The following is a 24,489-nucleotide window of genomic DNA, read 5'->3' on the forward strand; positions in this document are numbered from 1 at the left end:
TCTAAGATGTTTAAAATGATCACAAGATCACATAAAGGAAATATACATTTTTTTCTACACAGAACTTAATAGTTTTGATTTGTCTGTGCATAGTTCATTCAATAAGGGACTTCTGGCTCCCCCAAACCTAGATATCCAAAGTATTCTCTCTCTCTCTGATAGCCAGTTGATTTTGTTGCTCTGGTTGCAGGACCATTCTGCAAGAAAAGTTAAAATATCAAATATGATTAAATAATATTTAATAAAAGCTATATTACTTAAATATACTTACATTCTGGAAAATTAGACATATTATGAGTTATTCTATAAATGTTTATCTAACATTACACATATGTAACTATAATACCATATGAAGATTTTTTTTTAGAAAATAAATACTTGGCCAGTTTTAAATAAATATTAAATGGTATATGTGTAATGCAGTTATTCCAAACTGACTTAAATAGGGCACAATCTACTGCCTCTGCATTAAAGAAATAAATATGTAGAAATTTATGTAAAAACCCCAAATATTTCTATTTTTGATAATATAGTAGCAAAGTTCACATTAATATTCAGTAATATTTTACTTTAACTAAATACCAATCTATATATTATAGTCTGTGTAGTATAGTATTTACTCTATATATATCCTATGTACTATATACTATATAGTATTATATACTACATAAACTTAGTATTAATTATGCTGCCTGTCCTCTGGTTATAGTGAGGATAACTATACATAGATATTGAAATATATAATACATACAAAAAGAGGATTGGTGTTCACAGTTAAAGAATACTTGGTTCCACAATTTCCTTCAGGTTTAGCTGTTCTTGGAGAGCCATCCAGTTATTATATGAGTTGGTGTAAATACTCATGTCTTTGTGATCAGGAGACATAATGCTATTTTAAATAAAGAATAAACAGAAAATATTTTAGAATACTTAAAAATCAATAACCACTCAAGCTGAGCATTGGTGGCTCACACCTCTAATCATAACTGCTCAGGAGGCTGAGATCTGAGGATTTCAATTCAAAGCCAGCCTGCGCAGGACAGTCTGAATGACTTTTACTTCCAATTAAGCACCAAAAAACAGAAGTGGAGCAGTGGCTCAAGTAGTAGACCCATAGCCTTGAGCAAAAATGCTAAGAGTAGCCGGGCGCTGGTGGCTCACGCCTGTAATCCTAGCTACTCAGGAGGCTGAGATCTGAGGATGGAGGTTCAAAGCCAGCCCGGGCAGGAGAGACCGTGAGACTCCTATCTCCAATAAACCACCAGAAAACCGGAAGTGGCGCTGTAGCTCAAGTGGTAGAGCGCTCGCCTTGAGCTGAAGAGCTGAGGGACAGCGCCCAGGCCCAGAGTTCAAGACCACGACCGACAAAAAAAAAAAAAAAAAATGCTAAGAGTTACCAGGCCCTGAGTCAGGCTTTGAGGCTGCAAAGTTAACCTGCAAGGTTAAACATTATGATAAAATAGGTTGCTATAAATATGTTAAAAACAATAGCAAGAAATAAAAAACCATTTGTGTCCCTATCTTGGGGTTCATTTCACTTAACATCATCTTATATGGTCATATGTACATAGCTTTTGGGCTTTTCTGCTTGTCCTAGACATATACTATTTATTGCAGATAAGGGAAACCATGGGACCTATGTTTCTTTGGGCCTGGCTTACTTCACTTATTAATTTTTTCCAAATCTTTCCATTTCCTAACAAATGGGGCAATGTCATTCTTTCTGATGGAGGCATAGAATCTCTCTCTCTCTCTCTCTCTCTCTCTCTCTCTCTCTCTCTCTCTCTCTCTCTCTCTCTCTCTCTCTCGATCCATTAATCTACTGAGGGGCATCTGGGTTGCTTCCCTATCTTAGCTATGGTAAATAATGCTGCGATAAATATAGTTGTGCTGGTAGCTTTAGTATAGCCTTGTTTGTGATTGTTTAGGTAAATGCCCAAAAGAAGGATTGCTGGGTCATAGGGGAGCTCTATGTGAAGTCTTTTGAGGAACCTCCATACTGCTTTCCAAAGTGGTGAACAAGTTTACATTCCCATCAACAATGCAGTACTTTTTTTGGTTTCTTTGGTATGTTCCTCTCCAACGGTATAAACCCTGTTTTCACCGCATTTGATTCCAGTGCCCCGCATCTTATATATACTTTTCAATTTGGGGAAGGGAAGGGAAAAAACAAAATGCTTAAATAGGGATACAGGCTGACCCATTTTAACAATGAGATGTATAAGACACTATGTTGAAAACGAACTTTAGAACTTCGGCGGGGGTGGGGGTGGGGGGAGTAGTTGGGGAGGTGGGGAAAGAAGGGATGGTAGGGGAAAAACAAAGGAGGCGGCAACAATGTTCTATAAGAAACGTAATCTTTACCTTATTCATTTAACTATAACCCCTTTGTACAGTATTTTTACAATAAAAATGTATAAAAAATAGGTTGCTATGATTTTTTTGTACCAAGAAAATAGTTGTCTTTTGGACTTACATTAGATTTATATAAGACATAAATAGTAGCATCCTCATAAAGAACTAAATCATTATTCATTTATATTTACAACTATCTTATTCTATTTATCACACAACTAAGACTTTGTTAGAGAATATTTCACATATTCTCAGAATATTTGAGAATTGTGATACACAGATAAATGAAGAAAGTACAATTTTAAAATTTTACAAGTTAATTTTTCTTTCCTGTTTTTTTTTTTGCTTATGTGGTGCTGAGGAATCGAACCCAGGGCCTCATGCATGCAAGGCAAGCACTCTACCACTGAGCCACCTTCCCAGCCCCTACAAGTTAATTTTTCTCAAACTGAATTTTTCTTCTTAGAAAATGTGTTAAACAGCTATTTTTTTAATTCTGGAAGAAACACAATTATGTAGATATTTGTAATTTAAAGCATCATTTCCTACTATGTCCCTTTCTGTAATTTTATCTTTTACTACACTAAATATGTAAATTAAAAGTACCCAATCAAATTATTTCTAAATTATGTCTTTTTTTCAATATTTACAGGCTTTAACTTCCATCTTGAGACTGACAGCTTACTTGTAATTTTTTCCAAATAATCGAGTTGGAAGAGATGGATCATTTAAAGGAGTGGCCACTGGTGTAGATGAACTCCAGATGTGGCTCTGCATATCCATTAAGAGAGGGATAAAAATTAGTCACAATTTTAAGGAAAATTTACATGTAATACTAGCTTACATTGACTCTCCATGCTAATATTGCATCAAGAAGGTTCTAAGGCCTACTCCTAGAAATTGGCATATAATGACAGGTTAATCATTAAATATACCAATAACTTTAATGTATCTATGTACTTAACTATGCATCTACCTATTTATCTATAAAGAAAGGCCTACTGAAAGAGAAATACAAGTGAGAAATACATTAAGTGGTCAAACCAAAAAGATTAAATTTAAATTCCCATTTGAACTTATAGTGTGGGAAAACATCCTCATAACAACTTTTAGGAGGTAGAGAACCTTGAACTAACAATTACATCAGGGAAGAAAATTGGCTAAATTTCATCTGAAAAGGTCTACAAATATTAAAAAAAAAAACAAACCATATATTTTTCCTCCAGGCTTAGAGATTTTTCTTTTTCAGTTGTTCAGCTCTTCTTTTCTGCTTTCTCTTTGCAATTTTCTTTAGGATAAAGTAAAATGCCACAAATACACATAGAAAAAAGACCATGTCTACGAATAAACAAGTCTTCTCAGTGCAGCTTAGCCAGATAAGCCTAAATGATCTGTGCCCAAGCCAGTAGCTGTCTTTTAGGGGCTTGCTCTCTGATGTCATAGTAGGCTGAAGTAACAGTGAACTGATGTAAGGGTGACTAAACACCTCCTTCCTGAAGTCTTAAAGGGGCCACCTCTCTTTTCCTGTTTTTCTACTAAGCAAGGAAAAGCAGTATATAATGGGAACAAGGAAACAGACTTTGCCTCAGACCTCTCTGCCCTAGGCACAGTGGGACTTCAGTTTCAATTTCCTGTAACTAACACCAGACTCAGATACCAATCAGCCACAGCTCCATTTTTCTCCAACAGTCTCACCCCTCCCCTGTGTTCATTCCCTTAAAACTCTGAAGCCCAGGACAGGTGCTAGTGGCTCATGCCTGTAAGTCTAGCTACTCTGGAGGATAAGATCTGAGGATCTTGATTCAAAGCTAGCCCGGGCAGAAATCCCCAGGAGACTCTTTTTTTTTTTTTTTTTTGTCGGTCTTGGGTCTTGAACTCTGGGCCTGAGTGCTGTCCCTCAGTTCTTCAGCTCAAGGCTAGTGCTCTACCACTTGAGGTACAGTGCCACTTCTGGTTTTCTGGTGGTTTATTGGAGGTCAGAGTTTCACGGACTTTGCTGCCCGGGCTGGCTTTGAACCCTGATCCTCAGATCTCAGCCTCCTGAGTAGCTAGGATTAAAGTCGTGAGCCACTGGCGCCTGGCTCCCAGGAGACTCATCTCCAATTAACAACTCAAAAACCAGAAGTGGTGCTGTGGCTCAAAGTGGTAGAGCACTAGCCTTGAGCAGAAGAACTCAGGGACAATGCCAGTGCCCAGGCACTGAGTTCAAGCCCTACAACTGACAAAAAAAAAAACAAAAACAAACAAACAAAAAAACAACAACAACCCTGCAGCCTGCACAAGACTCAATCACGCTTCTCTTTTTTTCTCTCTCTAAATCTATCTCACTTTCTCTCTCTCTTTCTCTGTCCCTCTCCACTTACCCCTTGCTTCAGCTGCAGCCCCAACCCTCACTTCAGTTGCACCCTGGTCCTAACATTGGCCCTCAACCTCACTCTTACCTTGACCCTCATCTGGCACTTGCCCAGGCCTCTTTGTGGCCACAGCCTGCTCTTGCTTTCACCCTGGCCCTGGCCAAAACTCTCTCCATTTCTCTTGCCCTGACCATAGCCCTTGCCCTTCCCCTGGCTCTCAACTTGCCTCTCCCCCTGGCTGTGGCCTTGGCCCTCATCCTAGCCTGCTACTCACCCTTGCCCTCTCCTGTCCTACTCTTGTTACTTGCCCCCTACCTCCAGCACCCAGTCCCCTGCCTGGGTCCTTGCTCTTACGGAGCCCATACTCCAGCCCTGGCCCAGGCCCCAATCTCAGTCTGCCCTGGTCTTCACTCTCACCTTGCTCCTTCTCAGGATCCCCAGCCTTGGCTCCAGCCATGATCCCAATCCCAACCCTTTGACCCCATTCTGACTGTCCCTGTCTCTGTCTCTGTCTGTCTTTCTGTTTGTCTTTCTCTCTCACCTCACCCTTACTCTCACCTTTGCGATGGCCCTGGCCCTGATCTTCACCCTGGCTCTTTGCCCTCTCACTCTAGCCTTGGCCCTTGCCCTTGCCCAGGTTTTGCCCTAGCCCTAGCCCTCTCCTTCGTCCTTTCCCTTGCCCATGCCCCTGCTACAGCCCTGGCTCTGTCCACAGACCTGGCTTGCCTCTAACCCTGGCATTTCCCTTGCCCTGCCCCTGCCCCTACCCTTAGCCCTGGTCCTGGACCTTGGCCTTGCCTTAGCCTTCATCCTCTTTTTGGAACTCACCCTGCCCCTATCCTGGCATTCACACTTGTCCCTGTCCCCACCCCTGCCCTGGCCCTGGCCCTTGCTCTGACCCTGGCCCCTGCTCCAGCCTTGGCCCTATCCGGGTCCATGCCATGGTCCTGGCTCTCTCTCTATCCCTGGCCCTCACCTGGCTCTTACCCTTACCCCTTCCTGTGATCCCCTATAGCCCTGGCTCCTGCCCTGGCTCTCATCTTGCCCATGCCCTGGCCCTAGCCATGGCTTTCTCTATTACCCTTGCCTTGCCCATGGTCCTTTCCCTGGCTCCTCACCCTCATCATGGACTTAGGCCTTGCGTTGGCCCTCCCCTTTGCCCTGGTCCTGGCTCTCAACATGGCCACCCCCCCTTGCTAAGATCCTGGCCCTTATCCTGGTCCCTTAACCTCACTCTGGCTTTGGCTCTTGCCCTGGCCCTGACCTTGGCCCCAGCCCTGACTCCCAACCCTGGCCCTCGCTCTTCCCCTGGCTGACTCTGGGCTCCAGCCTGTGTATACTCCTCTCTCTCTCTCTCTCTCTCTCTCTCTCTCTCTCTCTCTCTCTCTCTCTCTCTCTCTCTCTCTCTCTCTCTCTCTCTCTCTCTCTCTCTCTCTCTCTCTCTCTCTCTCTCTCTCTCTGTCTCCCTGACTCACCCTTGCCATGGCCCTGAACTTTGGCTTTGCCCCTTGCCTTTGCCCTGGCCTTGGGCCCTACCCTGGACCACTCCTTCTCCCTGGCTTTGGCTCTGGCCTGGCACATACCCTTGCTCATGTCTTTAGCTTCTGCTCTAGTCTTGGCCACAACACCAGTCCTCACTCTTCTACTGGCCCTTGACCTTGCCATGGCCCTGGCCCTGGCCCTTGGCCTCTTGCTGGCCCTCATCATCTCCTTGGCTCTTACCTTGACTCTGGCTTTTGCTTGGAACTCGGTGGGGCTCCTGTCCCTGCACCAGCCCTGGCTGTGGGCTCTACTAGGTCCTGGCCCTAGTCCTGGCCCTTGCCTTGGCCCTGGCTCTCAACCTCTACCAGGCTCTTGCTCTGACCCTTCACCCACACCCTGGACTTGGGCCTTGCCCAAGCTTTTGTGCTGACCCCTTTCCTTGGTATTGGTACATGTCCTGGCCTTTGCTCATTCCCTGGCCCTGGCCTCTCCCTGGCCTTAGCCCCTTGCTCTCTCCCAGGCCCTCAATCTCTTCCAAACCCTCACGCTTACCCTGTACTTGCTTTTTCCCTAGACCTCTCCTTCTGCCTGGCTCTCTCTCTCTGGCCCTGGCTCTTGTAGAAAGCTCAGCCTAACCCCAACCTGCAGCATCCATTCTGGCACTAGCCCTGGCTCAAGCCCTGGGCCTCACTAGTACCCTGGCCCTTACCCTGGCCCTGGCTCTGGCCCCAGCCAGGCCCTCATTCTTGCACTGGTCCTCACCCTCAACCTGCCCCTAGCCCTTCCTGACCCTAGCTCTGGTCCTCCCCCTGACCCTGGCCCTGGCTGTTTCAATAGCCATCACCATTGCTCTGGCCCTGGAAATCACCTGGAACTTGCCTGAGCCCAAACCCACAGCCTCCACTCTGGCCCTGACTCTGGCTCTGGCTTTTGCCCTTGCCTTGACACTGGCCCTCACCCTGGCCCTTAACTTGTCCCAGGATCCTCTCCATTGTCCTTTCTCTCTCTCGCCCTGGGTCTGGCCTTTGCCCTGGTCCTGACTCTGATCTTCAAGCTCACCTTCACTCTCATCCTCCCTTTCTTGACCACAGCCACAATGTGAGAGACCTTCTTAGGTTTTCTGTAAGACCTCTAACTTCAGCTTCTTTACATTTTCTGGAGCTGAAACCCTGGAGGAACTCACTCAAACCTTTACACTTTTCTCACGGTATATATCAGAGGCCTATCTAAGTAATAGGCTGGGCACCCATGGTTCATGCCTGCAATTCTAGCTGTAATCCTAGCTACTCAGGAGGCTGAGATCTGAGCATTGCAGCTCAAAGACAGCTTGAGTAGATTATCCTTGAGACTGCTCTTTAACTAGCCACCCTAAAACCAGAAATGGAGTTGTGACTCAAATGGTAGAGAACTAACTTTGAGCAAACAAATACACACACAAAAACACTATCCAGAGGTATAAAACTACTATTTAGCCTCAAAATGTTTAACTTTACCCGCCTGCTCTTTGTTTTTAGCTGATGACCTCTCTTCTTATTTTACTAAGAAAACAGAATCAGAAAAGAACCATCTCATCTTTTCACCACTAATTTGCCTACCTACTTGTACCAGGGCCTGTAACTCTCTGACATGGATAAAATGTCACCGCTAGTACCAAAGCTCTATTTCCTATCATCATCTGACTTGATCTCCCAATATCAATTAGTACAGTACATCTTTCCCCATTTTTTGAAATATTTTCTTTCATCATTCTAGGAGTCCTAATATAGCATCATTTTTCTTATCTATTGGTCCACACTGCTAATATACAGATGTATATTACACAAAGCACTCCTAACAGCATATGTTTCCAGCTACTGCATAATATTCTGCTTTGCTTTGCTGTAAAGCATCACAAAAACATATCTACCATTGCTGTCACCATTGTATTACTTTGATTTTTTAACCTATATCAATTTTTTTGTAAATGTTTATCTGCTACTTCCAAGTAGCCCCAATCCATTAGTAATTTCTCTATCATCATTCTTGAAATAATTTCTGTCAACTCTCTGCCCATGACACCATATTGGGTTTTTCTCTAATTGCTAAATCTGATGTATCTTAGTTTCTGTAAATAAACCCTTAGATACACAGAGCACCTGAAGATTTATTTTTACTAACTTCTCTTTTCCTCTGTAACCATGATCTGGCTATAAGTCCAGGAATAATAACTAGCATATTAATTATTTCAGTCTATACCTGTCTCCTGAGATGTAAATTCACATATCCAAATCCTTTCTCAATACTTTCACTGTGTGACAGGCATCTCTAATTAAATCAGTCAAAATCAAAACTTTGGATCTCCTCAGGACCACTCCCAGGCTTGCTCCTCCTCCAGAGTTTCTCATCTACCCAGTTGCTCAAGACAAAAGTCTTATAGGCATCTTTTATTCCTATTTCGTTCAATGCCCACTTTCAATATGTGAGAAAATTTTGTCTGTTGTATTTCTAATACAGAGTTTCAAGTCCACCTCCTTCTATTTTCATTGACACCAAGGTAATTTAAGACATTGTTACTTCTTTGACATCTGTTAGATTCCACACTCTTTCCCCTGCTTCCAGTTTGGCTCCCTGTAAAACAATCTGCACATGATTCCAAATCCCTCCCATAGACAAAGTCCTTTTTAGTAAACTTATAGCTAAACTGACAGAAAAAAAACTACCATTTTCATCAAAGCCAAAATGATACATCTACTACATAGACGTTTGAGCCACATTGATTTTCTTTTCTTTCTTTTTTTTTTTTGGAGCATACCAAGCCTGTTTTCCCCTTAGAGTTTTGTACTTAGGCCTTCTCTCTGTTCAGACAGTTCTTTCTCTGGCCTTTTCCATGTATGAGTTTTGTTCAGCCTTCTATCTCAATACAAGTATCAGTCTTCAATGAATTTTCTCTCACTTTCCCATGTATTATTGCTCATTCCCAACTCTTCATTATATCACCATTTTATTTATAGAATTTACAACAGTCTGAACGTGTCTTATTTGTTTTTTGCCTGAATAATCATGTTTTGAGATTGTAAACTCCATAGTGATCATTTAATCCTGGATATAGCATGAAAGATAGGTGAGGAGACAGGGAAATTATACTATTTTTAATAAATATAAAAAGTGCCAGACTCAGAAATTGGAACCAGGAAGCAACAAAGCTGTTAGTTTCCCTTCATTTAAAAGCTAAGTTACAAGATCAGGAAGAACTACCTGGGGTTAGCTACCCAAATCTAGTCTCTTGTAAGCAAGATGATAAGTGTCTCTGAGAAAAAGAAGTCCTCAGTTCACCTTGTGTACCTATGTTTTGGGCAGGCCCAGAGACATCTCCATAACACACATCTTGACAAACCAGAACCATTGCCTAAGGGTTGAGAGTTTCTAGAAGACTTTATCACATTTGTTAGGGTTCAGAAGAAGAACAGGCAGCAAGTAGTTTGAGGTAGGTGCCATTACAAATATTTTTGTACATTTTTGTGCATGTACAAAAATCCCCCATTTTTTATATATTTTTTGTGCCAGTCCTGGGGCTTGAACTCAGGGCCTGGGTGCTGTCCCTGAGGGTTTTTTTTGTTGTTGTTCAAAGTTAGCACTCTACCACTTGATCCACAGCTCTACTTCCAGCCTTTTAGGATATATAGGCTGGATGTGAGTCATGATCCTCAGATCTCAGTCTCCTGAGTAGCTAAGATCACAGACATGAGCTTCTAGCATCCGACACCATTTTCAGTCTTTAACTGCCATTTCATGCATGAGGAGAAGAAAATGTTTGTCTCTTTTAATGTTGTTATATTAAAATGAATTCTTCCCACACTCTCCAAATCCTAGAAGGTGTTTGACCCTTCTAACTTCAGCCTTGGGTATATTTTCTTGTCTTTCTCTCTAACACTTTGCTTTGCCACTTTATGTTTATATGTCTTCATTCAAGTCTTTGTTAAAAACTCCAGGAATCTGGGATCTAACTGTTCATACCCATTATCCTAGCAACTCAAGGAGGCTGATGGTGATTCAAAGCCATCCCAGGCAGGAAAGTGGAGGTATGGTAGATCATCAGCCTTAAGCAGTAAAAGCTAAGGGACAGTGCACCAGGTCATGAGTTTAAGCCCCACAATTACCTATGCAACCACCTACCAGTAATTGTACCCCCAAATTGTATCCCCAATTGTATTTCTAGGCATATAAATAGACATTGAATATGTTTTGTTGAATGAATCAATGGGTAGTGAACATTATTGAATGTTTCTTTTATTTTCAGGCACAAATTGAATAACATTGGATTATCTATTGCTCTTCTTAAAGCTAACTCCTATACATCCCTGAGAAGCATTCCTTAGCATTCTGTAGGTTACAATACATGAGGTCACATAGCATCTTGTCAATATTGCCCTACTACAGAATTGATCACATTGTTCTAACATTTCTTTTTCTTCCCATGGGCTGTGCATTTGTGTAGTCCATTATAATCACATATTTATCTTCAGCACTTCCACAGTGTCTGTTGCCAATTATGTACTTAATAAGCATCTATTCAATGAATGGATAATATGAACACAGAGACCATTATGCTCTCAAATTTTAATATTTTCTGAAAGTACTAAACCACCACTGAAGAAACAACTGTGGTTTGCCTTTAACTATAACTTTACTTATTATTTTTGTAGGTCATAGGGTTTGAACTCCGGGTCTGGGCACTGCCTCTGAGCTTGTTCACTCAAGGTTAGAACTCTACCATTTTGAGCCTCAGCACCACTTTCAGTTTATCACTTTATTACCTTTAAGCTTGATTTTTCCATGTTTACAGTGAATGAAAATGTTTAGAATAGGGTTACATTCTTAAGATTAAAACTTCTTTCTGTCATTTTAAAATATACTCAATTGTTATTTGTGGCATGTTATCTATAACTCTTTTGCAAATGATACATACAAAGTCAAACAAGTCATTTAATATAATTCTTGAGTATTTACTAAACACTGTGATAAACATTAACAATAAATAAAATGACCCAAAACAATTCTGACCTCAAATAACTAAAACATTAATGGGAAATATAGGCATATATGCTTAAAATTCACTGCAGTGTATGCTATAGGGACAATGTATATGAAAAGTTGTAAGAAACTGTGGACAACAATAATGAATATGGACTTCATTAGTGATTGGTTCCTACAAAGAATGTGTATTCTAATCTAAGCTTTAAAGGTTGTGTAAGCTTTTCAGATATGAAAGGGGAATGCTCAAAGAAAAAGGAGAGCATGAGAGGAGGAGTTCCGGGAAGATGGCGGAGGACAAGCTGGAATCTGAACAAGCTCTCGCATAGAAAGCAGTTTTAGAGTTCCAGTGAACAGTCCTAAGCCAGAGAATCACACCAAGTGTGCCATCACAGGACAGAGAGTTAGACAAGAGAGGGGAAGCCAAGGCAAAAAGACAAATCTGAGTGCTTGCCAGCAGCCGCCGCGGCGGCGGCGGCAGGGTCGCGGCAGAGAACACAGCTGGGGCCATACCTGAGCGCTCACACAGAGAGACCAGGACACAGGAGCCAGACGCAGCTGGCGAGCGGATTCTACTCAACACCAGTAAGAACCGACAAGGAGTGGACATCTTCATCCTGCAATGTGCAGACCAGAGAAGACCAAGGATCCAAGACTCAACGTGAGTAGAAGCCCGACGTCCTCACTCCTTCTCAGGGAGCAGAGGAGGGAAGGCCACCCCTCCCCCCCCCAGCACCGGTGATCTCCATCTTGGATACCGACAAAGCTCGGAGGAGCTGCCAGCTCCAACCCAGGCCTTGGAATAAAACGAGTCATTTAGCAGGTCACAAGAACTTAATGGCGAAGTGACCTGCCAGACTCAGCTCCATCCAGGGAAAAGTCACCCAGTTCAGGCACCAGCCATTGGAGTGGCTTTCCTCACTGGGTAACCAGAGCCAGAGGCTGCCCCTCCCTCTAGCAGCCTCCACAATCAATTGAAAAACAGAAACCCTGAGAATGGCTCCAGGCTGGGCTCTCTGAGTTTTTTTTTTTTTTTTCACAAAATAGACCCAGGAAAAAGCTACTGATTGTTGAAAGGCCTTAACTCTACCCAGAACCTAGCCTCACCACTGCATCCCCCTCTTTTGTGATTCTCAAAGCAGATCACCCTCCCAGTAAACTAATCTGGGAGGGGGATCTCAAAATCTTGGGTAAAGCAGAGCATTTTTCTGCCTGTTCGAACAAACTGACTTAAGAAACCAATCAAGCTGCCGAGAGACTCCAACCAGAGGCTGATTACAGACAAAGGCGAGATACAGGATTCTTCCCACCCCTCCCAAAAAAATCAAAAAAAAATCAAAGAACTTTTTTTTTCTTTTTTTTCTTCTTTCTTCCTCTTCTTTTTTCTTTTTTTTCTTGGTACCTTATATATAATTTTTTTTTCCTATTCTAAAAATTTTATTAATCTTTAATTTTTGCCTTTTTTGAAAAAATAATTGTTTTCCAGTAACTTTTTTTCCTCTTATAATTTTTATTTTAGGAATATGTGAATGTGCCGTTTCCTTTCTTTTCTTGTCTTCTTTTCTTTCTCTTTCTTTCTTAACTATCTTTCTGTTTTTTTGTCTAGCTCTACTGAACTTCTGATCTCTTTTTCTCCCTTTATTTTCCTGTTCACCTATTCCTCTCTCTTGATCTTCTTTATGTGACTTAACTCTTGTCCTGCACATCCTCAGATAAACCTGTAGTTAACTAGTAAACCCTATCCCCCATTGTGTACACACTTACTCCACAAATTTATTACTCAATTCAAAACCTCTGAGACTTAAATTCCTTAATAGCAGTACTACCTCTTTATACCTATATAATGTTTTAAGCATTTTTTTAAGTTTTTCACTTCTCCTCTATGTCCCTTCCCTTTTCTTAATATACTCACATTACTCTCTAAATAGATGGTCTTTTAATATCCATAATAATATTAATTTTTACGTTTCTATTTTTTTCTGGTCTCTTTTCATTTCCCTTTCCCTTTCTTCTTTTTTTTTTTCTCTCTCTCTACTTGCATCCTACCCAACCTATTTTCTGCATTGGGATTAGGACATAGTTAACTCTCCCTGTGCCCCCCCCCCACCAATCTATCCCTATTTTTTACACACATCACTCCCTAACCTTAATAATTTCTGGTCTTCCAAATTCTTCTCTGCGGTTCGAATCCCATTAACATATAGTTGTTTGATGTTGAATAGATGTATCTGTTGAACTAGATTGTATCTGTAGAATATTGACTGTACAAATGCAAACTTTGATTGATGGTTGCCTTAAGATAGTGTTCTAGCACAAAACTGGTGCTATTTTCATCTCAAATGGGCAGAGTAACCAGAAAAACACAAGAAAAATGGCAAATCCGGATATCTCAATTCCCAATCTGGATAATCAGGGGTCAGAACAGATAATGAATAATCCAGAGGAGAGTTCCCAAATAGCTCTACAAACACTACTGGCAACCATGATAAATGAGAAGTTTGACAACTTACAAAGGACTCTGTATGAGCATGAAAGGGAGAGAGAATAGGCATCCCAAAAGCTTATACAGGAATATCATAAGCGTGAGGAAGCTACTCAAAAACTGATACAGGATTTGTGTGAACAACTTGAGAATACTCAAAGAGAAAGGGAGGAATGGCGTGAGCAGGCTGAGAACACTCAAAGAGAACTGCAGGAATCACACGAAGAAGAGGAAAGAGAACTACAGGAATCCCAAGAACGGGAGAAAGCTGATCAAAGAAAAATTCAGGAACTGAGAGACCAGGTAGAGAATACACAAAGATCACTAAAGGCATTCATGGAATCCATTAACAAAGAGCTGAAGGAAGTCAGGGAGACCACAAAGCGAGTGCTGAATGGAACCCAACAGAAGGAATGGGAGTCCAAAGAAACCATAACCAATCAACTAAGTGATTTGAGAACAAACACTGAACACCAAATTAAGGAAGTAAAGAAATTCATACAAGACCTAAAACAGAGCTTCAACAAAGAACTTGAAGCCATCAAAGCTGACCAACTAGAAGGAAAAGAGATAAAAAAACAAAGTAGAGAGTCTTGACAGCAGGTTAGACCATGCAGAAGATCGAATCTCAGGGATTGAAGACAGCCTACATATTATAGAGAAAGAACATACAACCATCCAAGACAAGTACAAGAAATATGATAGATCTATCCAACACCTGGAAGACACCATCAGAAGGCCTAATCTAAGGATAATGGGTGTAGAGGAGCACCTAGAAACAGAAGTTAATAGTCTAGGAAATTTGTTTAACAGGATCCTAGCAGAGAACTTCCCAAACATACAAAAAGATAGGCCTATTCAGATACAAGAAGCTTTTAGAACCCCAAATAGACCAGACCAGAATAGGACATCCCACCATCACATTATAATCCACACAGGATCAACTTAGACCAAGGAAAAGATCCTTAAAGCTGTCAAAGAGAAAAGGGTAATCACCTATAAAGGGAAACCAATTAGAATCACCTCAGATTTCTCAGCTGAGACAATCAAAGCAAGAAGAGCCTGGAATGATGTATGCCATGCCCTAAAAACAAACACCTATCAACCAAGAATACTGTACCCAGCTAAACTCTCCTTCATAACTGAAGGCCAAATAAAAACCTTCCATAGCAAAGAAAAATTGAAACAATACATCTCCACCAAACCAGCCCTACAAAAGATTCTTAAAGATGTCCTACACATAGAAAACCAACAAGACCACAATAAAGGCCAAGAAACTGCACCCAAACTGAGAATCCAAGAACCATAGGAAGAACCCAGTTTTTGCAGCCCCCAAGAAGGTGGATAACATGGCAGGAACTCCCAAATACCTCTCAGTCCTATCTCTTAACGTAACGGACTGAACTCTCCAATTAAGCGACATAGACTGTCTAGTTGGATTAAAAAACAAGACCCTTCTATCTGCTGCCTGCAGGAGTCACATCTTGCCCGTAAAAACAAACACATTTTCAATGTTCAAGGCTGGAACAAAATCTACCATGCAAACGGCCCCCATAAACAGGCGGGAGTTGCAATCCTAATATCAGATAAAATAGACTTCAAATTAAAATTCGTGAGAAGATATAAAGAAGGTCGCTACATATTAATGAAAGGATCTCTCCTTCAGGAGGATATTACAATTCTAAATATCTATTCGCCAAACAATGGAGCACCCAAATTTATCAAAGAAACACTACTTTCCCTCAAATCACATATAGATCCAAAGACATTAATTGTTGGGGATTTTAACACACCACTCTCCCCACTAGATAGATCAACTCGGCAAAAACTCAACAGAGAAACCACAGACCTAAACAGCTGCATAGATCAACTAGACTTAAAAGACATCTACCGAACATTTCACCCAGCAGCATCAGAATACACGTTTTTCTCAGCAGCACATAGAACGTTTTCCAAAATAGACCACATTTTAGGCCACAAAGCAAACTTGTTTAAATGCAGAAACATTGAAGTTATACCCTGCATTCTCTCTGACCACAAGGGAATAAAATTAGAACTCAACACCAAAAACCACCAAAGAATGTCCGGTATCACATGGAGGCTAAACAACACACTGCTGAATCATGAGTGGGTCATGGAAGAGATTAGAAAGGAAATTCAAATGTTCATGCTATTCAACAAAAATGAACACACAAATTACCAGCTCCTCTGGGACACAGCAAAGGCAGTACTCAGAGGCAAGTTTATAGCTCTGAGCTCCTACATCAACAAATTGGAGAGATCTGAAACTAGCAATTTAATGACACATCTAAACCTCCTTGAAAAAGAGCAGCAAGATAAACCCCAATCCAGTAGACGGAAAGAAATAATCAAAAATAAATCAGAATTAAATGAATTAGAATCCAAAAAAACTATAGAAAGAATCAACAAAACAAAGAGTTGGTTCTTTGAAAAACTTAACAAAATTGACAGACCCTTAGCAAATCTTATCAGAAAAAGAAGAAAACACACCCAAATTAATAAACTCAGAGATGAGAATGGAAACATCACCACGGAAACAACCAAGATTCAGAACATTATAAGGGAATACTTCTCAAAACTTTATGCTAATAAGTTCGACAACTTGACAGAAATGGACGTCTTCCTAGCAAATATTGACATGCCAAAACTAAACCAAGATGAGTTAAACTATCTTAACAGGCCCATATCAAGCATTGAAATAGAAACAGCAATAAGAGACCTCCCAGCTAAGAAAAGTCCAGGACCAGATGGTTTTACAGCGGAATTTTACAAGGCCTTCAAAGCAGAGCTCACACCAATACTCCTCCAACTCTTCAATGAAATTGAAAGAGAAAGCTCACTACCGAACACATTCTATGAAGCCATCATAACCCTCATCCCAAAACCAGGCATGGACTCATCAAAGAAAGAGAACTATAGACCCATTTCTTTGATGAACATTGATGCAAAACTTCTCAACAAAATTTAGGCCAATCGACTTCAACAATTCATCCAAAAAATCATACACCATGATCAAACAGGATTCATTTCAGGGATGCAAAGCTGGTTCAATATACGCAAATCAATTAATATTATTCATCACATCAACAGGAGTAAGAACAAGAACCATATGGTTATCTCAATAGACGCAGAAAAAGCATTCGACAAGATCCAACACCCCTTCATGATGAAGGTTTTGGAAAAATTAGGAATCCATGGAACATTCCTCAATACAATAAAGGCTGTATATGACAAACCTACAGCCAGCATTATACTCAATGGTGAAAAACTAAAGCCATTTCCTCTTAACTCAGGAACAAGACAAGGATGCCCACTCTCTCCACTTCTCTTCAATCTAGTATTAGAATGCCTAGCTACAGCAATAAGACAAGATGCAGACATAAAGGGGATCCAAATAGGGAAAGAAGAAATAAAACTCTCCCTCTTTGCATATGACATGATCTTGTATTTAAAGAATCCCATAGACTCCACTCCAAATTACTCAAGCTGATTCAAAACTTTGGCAAAGTAGCAGGTTATAAAATTAACCCCCAAAAATCAATGGCTTTTCTGTATGTCAACAATGAGAAAAGTGTGGCTGAAATTAGGAAAGCAACTCCATTTGTAATAGCCCCACAAAAAATAAAATACCTAGGAATTAACTAAAGAAGTGAAGTACCTCTATGATGAAAACTTTAAAATCTTGAAAAAGGAAATCAACACAGAACTTAAAAAATGGCAAAAATCTCCCATGCTCCTGGATTGGAAAGATTAACATCGTGAAAATCGCCATACTTCCCAAGGCTATCTACAAATTCAACGCAATACCAATCAAAATTCCAACCTCATTCTTCAAGGAAATAGAAGAGGCAATCCAAAAATTCATATGGAACAATGAAAGACCCCGAATAGCAAAAATGCTCCTCAACGGAAAGAACACTGCTGGAGGAATATCAATACCAAATTTCAAACTCTACTATAAAGCCATAGTAATCAAAACAGCTTGGTATTGGTATAAGAACAGACCTCAGGACCAATGGAATAGAATTGAAAACCCAGAAATGAACCTACAGACCTATAGCCATCTAATCTTCGATAAGGAAGCTAAAACAATAGAATGGAAGAAAGACAGCCTCTTCAGTAAATGGTGCTGGCAAAATTTGTTAACTACATGTAGAAAACTAAAGCTAGATCCTTATATATCACCCTGCACCAGAATCAACTCCAAATGGATCAAAGACCTTGAAGTCAAAGCAGACACTCTGAATACATTACAGGATGGAATAGGAGAAACCCTAGGTCTCCTTGGCTCAGGCCGAAATTTTCTGAATAGAGACCCGGAAACACAACAAATCAAAGAAAGGTTGGACAAATGGGATTGCATAAGGTTGCAGAGCTTCTGCAGGGCAAATGACATAGCTAGCAAGATCAATAGAAAGCCCACCGATTGGGAGAAGATCTTTACTAGCCATACAACGGACAAGGGTCTCATATCTAAAATATACATGGAACTCAAAAAATTAAACCACCCAACAAAAATCCTCAAAGAAACAACTGCCCAAAAAATAAGTGGGCGAAAGACTTAAAGAGAAACTTCTGTGAAGAAGAAAGAAGGATGGCCAATAGACACATGAAGAAATGTTCAACATCCCTAGCCATAAAAGAAATGCAAATCAAAACAACATCGAGATATCACCTCACTCCAGTTAGAACAGCAAAAATCAAGAACTCTAACAACAACAGATACTGGAGGGGATGTGGACAGAAAGGAACCTTACTTCATTGTTGGTGGGAATGTAAACTTGTTCAACCACTTTGGAAAGCATTATGGAGGTTCCTCAAAAGACTTCACATAGATCTCCCCTATGATCCAGCAATCCCACTTTTGGGCATTTACCCAAATGTATACAAACAAGACCACACTAAAGCTACCAGCACAACTATGTTTATTGCAGCATTATTTACCATAGCTAAGATATGGAACCAACCCAGATGCCCCTCAGTAGATGAATGGATCAAGAAAATGTGGTATATATACACAATGGAATTCTATGCCTCCATCAGAAAGAATGACATTTCTCCATTTGTTAGGAAATGGAAAGGCTTGGAAAAAATTATATTAAGTGAAGTAAGCCAGGCCCAAAGAAACATAGGTCCCATGGTTTCCCTTATTTGCAATATCTAGTATAGGTATGAGTCAAGCGGAAAAGGTCTGATAATGTGATGTTAGGAAAACGAACCCTTAAATATGTATTTTAATGTTTTCGTTTCTTTCATGCATGTGTTTTTAATGCATTTATAAGATTATTTCTTTGTTGCTTTGTATGTCCCTCCCCCACAGTGTAACCCCTGCTTTCTCTTTATATGATGTCAGTATAACATGTGGAGGAGATGGGGACAAACAAGTCGTTTAAGGATTCAGGTGGAGCTGTTGTAACAAGGAGAATTACAAAATGTCATGTCAAAGCAAGCTTTACAATGTCGGTGTGGGGGGAGGGAGGGGGGTATGATTGGGTGGGGGGGAGGGGGGAGGCTGGGAAGGGAGTTGAAGGGTAAACAAAGGAGGCTGCAATGCTTGGTAAGAAATGTATGCATTATCCTGCCAATGTAATTGTAACCCCTCTGTACAGTATGTTCTCAAATAAAATAAAATAAAATTTAAAAAAAAAAGAAAGAAAATGTGGTATATATACACAATGGAATTCTATGCCTCCATCAGAAAGAATGACATTGCCCCATTTGTTAGGAAATGGAAAAACTTGGAAAAAATTATATTAAGTGAAGTAAGCCAGTCCCAAAGAAACATAGGTCCCATGGTTTCCCTTATTTGCAATATCTAGTATATGTATGAGTCAAGCAGAAAAGGTCAGATAATGTGATGTCAGGAAAATGAACCCTTAGATATGTATTTTAATGTTTTTTCTTTCATGCATGTGTTTCTAATGCATCTATAAGATTATCTCTTTGTTGCTTTGTATGTCCCTCCCCCATAGTATAACCCCTGCTTTCACTATATTTGATGTCAGTATAACTTGTGGAGGAGATGGGGAAAAACCAGTTGTTTAAGGATACAGGTTGACCTCTTGCAACAATGAGAAGTACAAGTTGTCATGTCCAAAATGAGCTTTAAAACGTCGGTGCGGGGGGGGGGGGGGGAGGGGGGAAGGAGAAGGATGGGGGTTGGGGGGCGATGGGGGAGGCTGGGAAGTGATGTGAAGGGTAAACAAAGGAGGAGGCTGCAGTGCTTGGTAAGAAATGTACGCATTATCCTGCCCATGCAATTGTAACCCCTCTGTACAGTATGTTCACAAATAAAATTAAATTAAATTAAAAAAAATAAAAGACACACACACACAAAAAGGAGAGCATGAGAGACAGAGGAAAGAACATAAGCAAAGTAGGGAAAGCAGGAACATGGATGACATGTTTATGAAACTTCAAGGACCTTGAAGTAGTTAAACAGAAGATGAGTGGACAAGAAGTCAGAGAAAGCAAAGTTGACCAAAAGTAAGCCAACCGGGAAAGTTTTTTATGATCTATGTCAAGAAACATACTTTGTATACTGTAAATTACTAGATATTATTAGAATGATTTTAGTTCTGGAACTAGCAGTAGGTGGTTTATGTTTTGAAAGATCATGTGAGGTTCACTATAGAGAAGTCATAGGACAAGAATGTTTACATCATTACGGAGTCTGTGGTAATGGACCAGAGGCAAGTAAATGACAAGTTAAACTAAAACAGTAGCAATAAAGATGGAGAGATTTAATAAATAAAAATGGAGCTATTTAATAAACTCAAAAATAAGTTTAAGAAATAAACTTAAGAAATATAAAGAAAGCATATTTGATGTCGGTATAATTGTGGAGGAGATGGGGAAAAACAAGTCGTTTAAGGATACAGGTGGACCTGTTGCAACAATGAGAAGTACAAGTTATCATGTCGAAAACGAACTTTACAACTTTGGTGCGGGGGTGGGGTGGGGGGAGGATTGGGGGGGGAGGCTGGGAAGGGATGTGAACGGTAAACAAAGGAGGAGGCTGCAATGCTTGATAAGAAATGTACTCATTATCTTGCCCATGTAATTGTAACCCCTCTGTACAGTATGTTCATAAAAAATTAAAATTAAAAAAAATTAAAAAATTAAAAAGAAGAAATATAAAGAAAGCAAGGTGTTGGTGGCTCAGATCTGAGATCTGAGGATCATAGCTCAAAGCTAGCCTAGGAAGGAAAGTCTGTGAGACTCTTATCTCCAATTAAACAGCAAAAAGCCAGAAGTGGAGATATGGCTCATGTAGTAGAGTATCAGCCTTGAGTAAAAATCTAAGAGACAGCACCCAGGTCCTGAGTTCAAGCCCTAGTACAGGAAAAAGAAAAAAAAAGCTAATAGGTGGGATATCATACTTTCTATAGCAAATTATGTAAGGAATAGTTAAGAATAGAGTCTGTGTGGCTTGGGTAATGGGGTGATTTTTTTTACTGAGTAAATTGTCAGTGAATTGCACTGGTGTTTATAGTATGTATAATATGTTGAAAGATCTCTAAACAGGGAGATTTAAATGATAACAGTCATCAGATTGTTTGAGGGAATGTAGAAAACATAATAGCAAATCCTACATCACCATTCTCCCATTAAATTTTCTTTCTTGCTATTGTGTCTAAAATATTTATAAGATATTTCTTTTTTGCTTTGTATGTCCCTCCCCCATGGTATAACCCCTGTTTTCACTGTATTTGATGTTGGTATAATTTGTGGAGGGGAAGGGAAAAAGCAAATTGTTTAAATAGGGATAGAGGTGGACCCATTGGAACAATGAGATGTACAAGTCGTTATATCAAAAAATGAACTTTACAAATTTGGCGCGGGGCCCGGTGTGAGGGGGGGAAGATGGGAAGCGATGGGAAGGGGAAACAAAAGAGGAGGCAACAATACTTGATAAGAAATGTACTCATTACCTTGCCCATGTAATTGTAACTGGTATTTTCACAATAAAAAAATAAAAAATAAAAAAGACTTGATATATTGGGAAAGAACAATGGCCCTAAAAATAACTGGTTGAAGTACTGCCTCAGAAACCAGGCCATGTATTTGATAAGAGTTTACTCCACAAGGTTATAACTCTCTGCCATAATCATAAGTTAAAGCTTGTACCAACTTCGGCTTCAATTCTGGAGAAATGGGTTACTATTATTTCAACTTTAAGTATTATATTCAAAATTTTTAAAAAGAAACAACTTTAAGTATTATATTCAAAAATTTTAAAAAGAAACAACTTGCTTCAATTGATCCTGAAAAAAAATGATTGCCAAGTAAAAAGTGATAGCATCACCCAGCTACGCTTTTCATGCTGACTTTAATCCCTACTCAGTAAAATACTTCACCAATTCTCTTATGCTCAGCTGTCAACATAAGTCACATAATGTACATTTGGTTTTAATTTTTAACATGGTAGTACATGCCTACTGTTAGTTAATATATAAGTTTTATTTTAGAGCTAAATGCATATAAATTCAGGTTTTATCTTGTTCAGCTGGGAGTGACTTTCTTTTTAATCTATTATATTTCAGTCTGTAAGATGAGAACAGAGATAGCTCAAATGTGGCACTTTATTGAGGCTGAAAATCTAATCTAGGAAAAGCCAAAGCACCACATAGATGCATTGACCTTTTAATTTTAATCAATTGATCTCAACCTTTTACCAATTAAACGACAATAGGTAGATTATAGACACATCTGTTGTTGTGTGATCCTTCAAGAATCAAACAAAACCTCAACCTCATCAAGATTAAACTACCTGCGCTAGCCTACCACACTGTTTCCCTTGGAACTTCTATTGCTGTTTTTGTAAAGTGAGCTCTCAACTGTACTTAAATGTGCATGCTGTTTTGATCTTTTCAATTTTACTGTAATCTCTCAGAAGTGATGAAATACGTACTATATTTCTTATTTATTTCATATAGTGTAAAACACAAAAGTATTGGATTGGTTGATTGAAATACAATATATATAGAAGGACTATGTTCCAGGTTATTTGAAATCTCTCAATTTCTTATAGAAATGATGTCCTACCAATATTTGTACCAGCTCTTTATTCTACTCAAAATAGAAAAGTGACAATATAATAATGCTAATGAAAATTGGACTTATTATTATTGTTATTATTATTATTATTTTGTGCTGGTACTGGGATTTGAACTCAGGGGCTGGGCACTATCTCTTAGCTTTTAACTCAAGGCCAGTGCTATACCACTTGAGCCACAGCTTTATTTTCAGCTTTTTGGTGGTTATTTGAAAATCAAATCTTGTACACTTTCCTGCCCAGGATGGCTTCAAACTGTGATCCTCAGATATCGGCTCCTGAGTAGCCAGGATTACAGGTGTGAGCCACTGTCACCTGATGTGGCCTCATTATTTTATAGAATTATGAACTTGCTTATTTTTTACATGGAAAATAGGATCTGATGATAACAGTAAAATTGCTAACTGAATATATTATTTCTTTACTAATGCTGTTGAATAGAATAGTCATTTTAACATCTAGCATTATCTTTGAGTATTAACTATTCATGTTGATAGTTATTTTACAGCACATTTGCTAGCTAATGACTGATCTTAATTATTATGTCTATTAGTGGAATAATAGAAAGTTGGATTGAATCCCTTGAAAAATAGACCATTACATTTATCCAACTGAGTTACATACCAAAATGTATCGAATAACCATCTGTAATCATGAATATTTAGTATCATTATTATTGCTTTTTATTTTAATATTGAATGACTGATTTAGTAGTTTAAGAGGACACTTCCTTTTGGATAAGGACATTGCTTATTAGAACAGAAAATTTCAGGTAAATCAAAAATTTTCTGAGATATTAATTTTCCTTTCTTATTTGATGTGTCTTACTTCCTTAGCTTATTATAGCAAAAATATGCATTTGACCATGGATCAAATGTAGTTGTGGTGCAACCATAATTGCAGAACAAACACATTTTAACATAATTTCATTAAATACCAAACTGCAGTAACTCTAAAGGCTGCAAATGAATGTTATTTTTATTTTTAATTTCATAAAAGAATATGTTTGAGTATGAATGAATTGATGCTCATTTTTAGACTTTTCATTTCTAAAAAGGAGTTTGACAATCATATTTCTCAATTTGGTACTAGATTGGTATGGGAATCAATTAGGACTCATCAACAAGGAAATGATCAAAGAACAGGCAAGAGCTTTCTTTCTTTGTGTATTTGCTTATCAAATGCTGCCATTAGCTGTTCTGATCATGCTGTATAACTACCAGTTGTCTGGCTCCAACTGTGCAATATCCATATTAGAGTGACATACACACAAATTGAATATCAAATCCTGCCAAGTAGCATTCATAGTCTTGTGTTACAAGACTGTGACTGCTTCTGAAAACTCCATATATGATTCAAGTAGCATTAACATTTATTTTGAAGAGAACTTTCATCTGAGAGGAGAGGTTTTGAAGCAATACATTCACAAAAATGTCCTTGGGTTTTGGGGTGTATGTAATGGTCATGAAAACTTGTGTAATTACACTTAAGACTAGAACTTTGGGAAAGAAGAAACTTGTTTCAAATATATTCAGAATTCATGATATTGCAGTACCAGAACCATATCAAAATCTTGTGTGCTTTCAAAAGGGACTTACTTTGCAACAAGTGTTCTGGAATGTCAAGGTCATAGAACAAGGGATAAAAAGTCTCAAAGACAGAGCATTCCAACAAAGCAAACAGAAAGAAAACTTCATACTTTCCTTGTTTAGCATAAATGAACAAAA

General features: G+C 39.4%; 1 long non-coding RNA gene across 1 annotated transcript; it reads right to left on the reverse strand.

Annotated features, from left to right (window-relative positions):
- LOC138839481 (uncharacterized) lies at positions 1-3,727 on the reverse strand. The gene is made up of 4 exons (XR_011375982.1): positions 3,564-3,727; positions 3,041-3,126; positions 752-889; positions 1-197 (listed from the first exon to the last, which is right to left on the reverse strand). It is a non-coding gene; the product is annotated as an uncharacterized lncRNA (long non-coding RNA).
- Positions 3,728-24,489: the final 20,762 nt, after the last annotated feature.

This window comes from Dipodomys merriami, unplaced genomic scaffold (genome assembly GCF_024711535.1).
Source record: "Dipodomys merriami isolate MVZ:Mamm:240054 unplaced genomic scaffold, mDipMer1.0.p SCAF_3, whole genome shotgun sequence".
NCBI classification, from domain to species: Eukaryota; Metazoa; Chordata; class Mammalia; order Rodentia; family Heteromyidae; genus Dipodomys; species Dipodomys merriami.